The sequence below is a fragment of the Hetaerina americana genome, unplaced genomic scaffold (genome assembly GCF_022747635.1).
Source record: "Hetaerina americana unplaced genomic scaffold, ioHetAmer1.1.p SCAF_23, whole genome shotgun sequence".
Taxonomy (NCBI): domain Eukaryota; kingdom Metazoa; phylum Arthropoda; class Insecta; order Odonata; family Calopterygidae; genus Hetaerina; species Hetaerina americana.
Window position 1 is genome coordinate 1,931,772 of NW_027286797.1, and position 8,878 is coordinate 1,940,649.

Consider the following 8,878-nt stretch of genomic DNA (forward strand, 5'->3'; position numbering starts at 1 on the left):
ACATATCCTTGGCCAGAGAAATTGATTAAAATTATTTGAAACTGAACGAGATTAAACCTGACTTTATTGATCTAAGTACTAGTTTTAACCATATATTTTCTATTGGTGATGGAGTATTAAGTAAACTGACCTGATTTTAAATGATTAATTAAAATATTTGCCAGGCCTTCATTTTATTATAATTGACTATCCACTGCAGTGGCTTGTCAGCTGTAATAGCACTTGTGGAAACTAAAAGTTACTCCATCAGTAATTGTCTTTAAAAGTTAACATTCCTCCTCGATTTTTGAAAGCTGCTTATTCTGCATTCACAAGGTGCCTTAATTCTGGGACCCTTGTGATAATCATAATAGCAAAAGCAGTTATAGGCCACATGGTATCTGATGTCAGCCAAGATAAGGATATAAAAAGATTTATTTTTTCCATAGCTGAGATATGTGCAGTTCATAGTCACTCTGTCCATCAGTTTTTATATAAGTAAGTGCTATCTGTGAATGGCTTTTTGGCCATTATTCATATTCAGGCTTTTTTAATTAATTCATGAGGCATAAATCTTCATGTCAGCCTGTCTCATTTTACCAGAAATGGTTATCTTCATTTTCTTGTAGGCACTAGTGTTTTGACTCCGAAGGTGTCATTTTGTACTTGGCAGCACAAAAAGAAAAGATAAATATAAAATCATCCATATCATAACTCATGGCGTCGTATATTCTTAACCGTTATTTATTTTTGATCTCTTTTTGGTACGTAGCATAGTACTGTACTAGTATTGTGCGTAGCATAGTTCAATAAAATGACAAATGTCATTGTTAAAATGTTCCTTATTATGGTGGCAAGAAAAACTAATGAAGTGTAGCCATCTTCCACTCCTATTAGTTATATTTTTTTAATTTCTATCATCACTCAGACTAAAAATAATAAGGTCATGCTTCATGTTATTCAGCTTGAGAGAAGTCTACAATACACACCCATACTTCACATTGCTTTGAATAGCCAAGCCATTTTACATGACTATGCCAGGTCCCAGATGTGCTCTTGTCTGTTACAGTAACATTTGTAATATGAGTATATTTAATGCTAAATTTCATTTGTTAAACTATCTATGTTTTCAGTGCCAAATTAAATCTATACTTAGTTGAAAGAAATTCTCCAATGGAAAGGAAAATATTGCAACCTTTTGGTTGTGATGACAAGCATTTATGACAAATAATGTTTGAACTGTAAAATGTTGTGCCAGCAATAAATATTTTCTCTTACCAGTTGTCTGCTTTCTTTTGTTTTATTGGAGATCATATTTCATATGAGTATTTTTGTTCATAGAAGAATCTGTGTGTTATCATGTACAAATTAATTTATTATCATGTTCTTATTGGCTATTTCTTGGGGGTAAGGTGGAAATACCCTTTTCCTTGTCAAAGTCACAACCTGACTTCAACGTGGAAAAAGGCAATTCCACCTTACTGCCAAGAAACAGCCAATATAGGAGATGCTGGCTGACCTTTAGCTGAGCACTCTGGGCCAGCTGGCATCTCCCATCTATGGTGGCCAAATAGCAATGAAAATCACTTCGACCTTAAGATGCCACCAGAACTGGGGGTGAAACTGTTGTCCAACAAGCCAACCTATGCGACAGTAATTTCCGGAAGCAGTATGGAACCTTCATTTGACATGAGTAGGAGGGTGGTCCCAGGAGTACTCAACCCAACAAAGAAAACGCAAATGGAAAGGAAACAAACTATGCAAATTTCACTTGAATAGAGATTTATTCACGACCCGGTTTTCAAACACTTAATGTCATCTTCAGGTCAAACATCTTGGGAAAAAATGTATTTATTTTTCAACAATCTCCTTTCAGCTCTATATTCTTTTCCCAGTGATGTTCAATAAGTTCAATAACCTTTTTATAATAGGAACTGTCTTGCTCCTCAAAATAGCCATTAACTGCTGACAGCACTTCTTGACGGCTGGAAAATCTTTTACCACCGAGCCATTTTTTCATTTGCGAACAGAAAATAATCCGAGGAGGCTAAATCTGGCAAATGGGATACATGAGGTAGGGATTCAAACATTAATTCATGAATTTTGGCCATTGCAATAATGGACTTGTGAGCTGGTGTATTGTCTTAATGAAACAACACTTCCTTCTCAGCCCACTGTGGCCCCTTTTGCTTGATTTCTTCGCTCAAATAGTGCAATAAGTTCGTATAATACTCGCTGTTAATAGTTTTTTCCTTTTTCATGGTTATCAATGAAAATTATTCCATTTGCATTGCAAAAAACCGATGCCATGACCTTGCCTGCAGATGAAACTGTCTTTGGCGCTGGTTCTCCCTTTTGAATCCATTGTTTTGATTGTTCTTTTGTCTCAGGTGTGAAGTAATGGACTCATGTTTTAGCCATGGTTATGGAACAGTGCAAAAATTCTGCTTTTTTGCTGTGAAATTTTGCTAAACACTCAATTGAAACATCTTTACGACATGGATTTTGCTTGAGTGTGAGCAAATGCAGTGCCCATCTTGCGCACAGCTTTCTCATGTCCAAATTTTCAGTTAATATGCAATGTGCCATGCTTTTTCAAATGCGTGCTATGTCTGCTAGCTCATGCACTTTCAGTCGACAATCATCCAGTATCACTTTGTGGATTTTCTTCACCGTTTCTGGAGTTGTCACCTCATTTGGTCGACCAATGCGATGCTCGCCTTGACATCTCGTACAGCCTCGTTCAACATCTGTTGCCCCAATATTTTACTGTTGTAATGAGGGGGCAGACTCACCCAGAGTAGAGTCCAGTTCTATTGGTTGGGCTGAGGCCTTTCAAATAAAAGTATTGTATCACATAGCGATGACCAATTTTCTCCATTTTCACAAAGTCACGGAAAACATTCACTGTTGATGGCTGCCAAACAAATACTAAAGAATGTTGCATCTTCAAACTTGAAACATATGCTTTATAGATTGCATATTTTTCAAACAACTGCCGCCACATCTAGGTCAGGCCAGGTATTTATGGGACCACCCTCGTATTTCTAGAAAAAGTGGAAGTGCTAGTGAAGTCCAAAGAGCTTTAAGGTAATAAAAGGCTTGCTTGGGCAAAAATATAAAACTCCTGATGTATCACTTCATATTCTAGATATTTATATCTGTTAAAAGAGTGCAAAATGCACTGACTTTATTCATGAGTGTTGACTTAAAAATTGTTTTAATATCATCTGCATATTATATTAGGCATTTCTTATAAGAATATCAAAGCATGCCCTCCTCAAGTTACATTTAATGTAATACACAATTCATTCACAATACACAACCACCACAGCAATCAACTCAATAGTTGGTTTGATAAGTGAGGGTAGAATTCCCTCATACTAAACCTTATTATCAGGAAATCTACTAGTTGAGGTAAGTTTTGAACAGACGCAATTACCAAATAAATATTTTGTTTCTCCTAACAAAACACAACCCTCTACAACATCCTGCTCTACATGTCCCTCTTCATCTCTGTGTATTTCCTTCCTCCCTTTATCCCATCCAATATCACTATCCAATTCCTGCGCCTTCCTAGTTTGCCTAACATTCTCCCCTTCATCACAGTTTTCAACAATCTATTTCCAATCAATATACTTTGCATCCATTTTTTCCTGCCTCCTTATAATTTCTCCCAACAATCCTCTCTCCTCGCCCACCATACCTAGTACTTTCTCATTTATTTTCCTTTCCGTTCATTTCACCTCCTCCATCCTGCTCCACCCCCACATTTAAAAAGCCTCCAATCTACACCTATCATTCTGCTTCAATGACCATGTGTCTGGACCATACATAACCATGCTCCATATCAAAGTTATAACGATGTCTTTTCTTAACATCCTTACTCAGTGTCCCTGTCATCAACTCCATCCTTGGGAAAGCCTCTTTGCGTAGTGCAATTCTTCTTCTTATGTCCCTACTACTTTGACCATTTTGGTTTTAACACTTCCAAGATACGTAAACTGTTCCACCTGCTCTAGTTTATGCTGTCTTATTTTAATGTTAAGCTTAGCCTTTGTGCTTCTGAAAAATCACATTACCTTAGTTTTATTTCCATTGATTCACATCCCTTACCTATCACACTGAATTTCAAATTCATTCAGCAATGCTTGCAACCCCTTGGCTGACAGAGACACTAGATCATGATCTTCAGCAAACCTAACTGATTTTATGAATTCACCACAACTTTCACTCCTATCTCCAGTTCTTCCCATGCCTCTTCAATCATTTCCTCCACATATACATTGAACAGCAGTGGTGATTGACAACCCTGCCTTACAGTTCTTCCTAACACTGGCCATCCAGACTTTCCGTTCCCCATTCACACCTGAGCAGTCTTGAGACATATACAGGTTGTGGATGTGTAGATTTCTGCAATAACTAAACCCTATGGAAAGTGAAATTCACATATTGAGGTGGGGGAGTCAGTTTTCCTTTCCCGATGTCCCCTTTGGTACTTCATGAATATCTTGTATCCAAAAATCATGGGGATGTCCAAAAACACCTGGAATTTGAATTGAATCCAAGCCATCATGTCAGCACTAAAAAATTCTAGGTAATCCCTCTAGGTAATTAATTCATAATATTTTAGCTTTGAAATCATTATGTAGATGTATAATCATCATTCCCAATGCCCAAAAAACATGTATGCATCATAATTAAAACTTGAAAGCTTCTGAACTTATCCTAGGGATGCAAGTTATCAGACTCCAGATGCCATTGCAGAGTGGAAATTGGAAGAAATGTCATGCCTTTTTCAATTGGAGGATTTCAATTTTAAAAATGGAGGTGTGGCCATATTCGTGCACAGAAGAATAAAGGGCACTATTAACTCAATTGACGTGCCTGTGAAGGAAGAAAAAGCTTTTGAATGTGCAGCGTGTTCCCATGAAACTCCAGTGGGATTGCTTGTGCTCATTTCCATCTGTAGATCACCAACTGGTGATTTTCATACATTTATCAAAAAACTAAACCAACTCTTTTGCTCCTTATATGCAAACAACCGGATACTCGTGCTGAACGGCGATCTCAAGTGTAATCTCTTAGTTGACTCCCCTCCGAATTGCTGAATCTGTTCAAAACTTACGGCATGAAATGTTTTAATATTAATCCTACCAGAGTCATTCCCACATCTGCCACCCTAACTGATTACAGTGTGACCAACCTTAACCAAGAAAAAGTAGTAATAACCGTTAGTGGCCTAGGTATAACAGACCATTGTACGGTGAAAATAAGTATTGATACTAACCAATCAATGGTGAGCCTAAATGATAAAACTTTCCTAAGGCGGTCTATTACTCATGGAAATATGCAGCATTTTCTGCTCCTTCCACAGTCCAAAAACTGGAACAACGTCTATGACCTTAGGTCAGTGGACAAAGGTTTCAATAACTTTTATTCAATTTTCAAACACAATTTTGAATTGTGTTTACCAGTAACACATCATAAAATATTTCATAGAACAAAATGTAAGCCATGGCTAACTGACGAGATCCGTTGCTACTCAACTATCCTAAAAAAACATGCTATCTCCAGTAAAAGTTCAAACAATCATGAACAAAGATATAAGGAATTTCAAAAGTATTACCGTAAACTGATTCCTACCACGAAAAGAACTTATAATGATAATAAGTTACTTAATTCCAATAATAAGTCCAAAACTCCATGGGAAATAATTAATGACTGTAGAGGTAAGAAAATCCACTACTCAATCTCCCAAAACTTTGTAACCCTGAAAATAACACTGCCATTAGCTATTCATCTCTAGCTAATAAACTTAACAAATACTACGTATCAGCTCCTTGCCCAACTATTTCTCCAGCCAATGTGCTTTTTGCAAATGCACCATCGTCAATGTTTGCCAAGCCCTGTTCTGAAACCAATCTACAAACTATTGTCTCCTCACTCAGAAACAAATCCAGTGCTGGCCCAGATAAAATTCCTGGTAAAGTTGTTCATCATTGTTTAGAAGGCATAAAAGCACCCTTTTTATTTTTAATTAATGAATCTTTGATATAAGGGATTTTCCCATTCCAATTAAAAGAATCAAAAGTAGTGCCGATTTATAAAAACCATGGTTGTGTCAATGATTTGAAAAACTACAGACCAATAGCCGTCCAAAATACATTTGAAAAAATATTCGAAAAAGCCATGTATATGCAAATAGCATCTTATCTTGAAAAAAACTTCCTATTTTCAAATTCTCAGCATGGATTTAGATCTGAAAGGTCTACCACAACTGCCATATGTCAGGCAATCGACAGCATATAATTCATTAGATGCTAAACACAAAACTGTTGGAATGTTTTTTTGACTTGTCAAAGACTGATAATGTAAACCACAATAGACTACTTTTTAAACTCAATAACATAGGAATTAAAGGAATTCGTCTATATTGGATGAAGTCCTATATCCACAATCGTACTCAGAAAGTAGTGTTGTCAATAGATGGGTCAAAATATTCATCTGAAGCATACCAAGTTGACTAAGTGGTTCCACAAGGCTCAACCTTTGGACCACTCCTTTTTCTGATATACATCAATGACCTTCCTAACTGCTTACAGAATTATGAAGGAATAATACCAGTGTTGTATGCTGATGACACTAATGTAATAATAACACCACAAAAATATCCCAGCCTTGTGGAAAAATCTAAGTCTGCCACACTTGCAATAAACAAGTGGTGTACAGACAACCTTCTTGACTTAAATGTAAATAAAAGTAAAATAGTATACTTCACACGCAACAAGAATGTGTCAGATGATCTGATGGTAAAAATCAATGACCAATCAATTGAGCATACGACAGAATGCAAATTTCTAGGTATTTCTCTATGTGTTAATATTTCTTAGGATACTCATTTAAAAGCCCTTTAACACAAGCTCAGTTCAACTTGCTACTTATTAAGACACCTGTATTAAACTACAAGTAAAACTGTACTACTCAATTTATACTATGGGGAAATTTATTCAAATATAACTTACAGTATAATATTCTGGGGATCAGCTGCTATTTCTCAAACCATCTTTAAAATGCAAAAGAAAGCTATTAGAATCATCACTAGGAAACCTCACAATGCTCCATCAAGGCCTATTTTCCATGAATTAAATTTGCTACCACTCCTGTGCATCTACATTATGTTCTTAATTCTATATATAAAAAATAACATTGGCAACTATTCTCTTAACTCTGCCTATCATCATCATTACACCAGAGGAAGGAATGACTTCCATTACGGGAATATAAGAACTAAAGCATTGAAATTAGGACCCAATGAAATGGGCATCAGATTATATAACAAACTACCCAAAAGTATCAAGGATACAAAGGGAACTGCTGCATTCAAGCATAAATTAAAAAGATATCTACAGCGCATTATGTTCTACTCGGTTGATGAATATCTCAACAATATTCCCGACCAGTTAGCTCATACTTTTAGTTACTAGCAATAGCCATGGTCTGATTCATGTTGGAGATTAATGGTTTTCCTGAATTTGATATTGCATGTGCATGTGACAGCCAATGTTCATGGGTTTGTGCCAAACATTTATGTAACTATGAGCATCATTTCTTTTATGTATCTTGATTGAGCCTGTCTTTGCTCCTTTTTGACGTGCCTTATATCATGTACATACACCACCTACCTGGTATTTTTGTATTGTGATCTCTAGGCAAATAAAAAGTAATAATAATAATTGTTTTGCGTTTAGCAGTTTGTTTTACCTTTTGCAGTGGAAAGTGAGTAAAACATATAACTACGCTTTTTGGATGGGATGGTTTTGATATTTGCTTGATAAAGATGTACTATCCTAATGAAATTAAGAATACAACGTAACTTTCCACTGTCCTTTATTAGCGTACAACCAGTTTCAACGCTCAAGCGTCATCATCAGGTACAAAATAAATCCTGCCCAAAATAAATAAATATAAAAGCCAGGAACAATTGAATATGTACTATCCTGTTTGTCTGGTGGGCAATGTATTCAACTAGCAAGTAAAAGGGTGCAATTGCCTTTGGGCTTGGCTTCTGCATTAAAATCGGCATGTAGGCCAAGGGAACACTGACGACAAGAGGATGACAATCATGGATTTACATACCAAGATGGATGTAGGAAGTAGTTGAACCAAAACTTTCATATGTCATTTACTGTACAATTTGTTTTATTCTTGGGGCGCACTTTCCTGACTTATGCCCCCTGGGCAAGGTGACTAGCAAATTAAAATGAGATGACGTCTGTAGGGCTGCTGATAGTATTCTCACTAAAGTAACGCAATCAACACTGAAATTTGCCAATTTCATCGAAATCTACTTCCTTATGGGATAGCTCTAGCCCCCTCTGAAGAAATGCATGGCCAAGTAAATAGGATATGTCCAGAAAATTACTCATTCTTATACCCTCCATTAGCATTGTTAATAGATGTGGCTAAAATCTAAAATTTGTGCTTTTACTTTTGCCAAAATCGATCTGTAAAATCAAGCCATTCCCAAATTTTGCCTCTTGTCATTCACAAGGGAGAAATGTTCTCCTGCCTCTGCACTCCTCTCTTGTATGAGTATTGATATCCTTCATTTTTAAATGAAAGATATCAATCTTTCATTTTTAAATAAAATGACATACTTGCTCAAACTAAATGTTGGTTTGTGGATCTACTGCCTGTTTCCAGGGTGGTATTGAGCACTACAATAATTATTTGTTGGAAATAGGATAAGTTGTTCTCCATAAAAAAGCTTAACCCAATCAAGAATGTATTGCACTGTCTCTTGTGCATCAATGCAAATTAACCCAGTCAGTCTCCAATTGCTTGCTGACAAAACGTGAGCAAATATTGTTTACTGATTTCAGCAAATTCTAGAAAA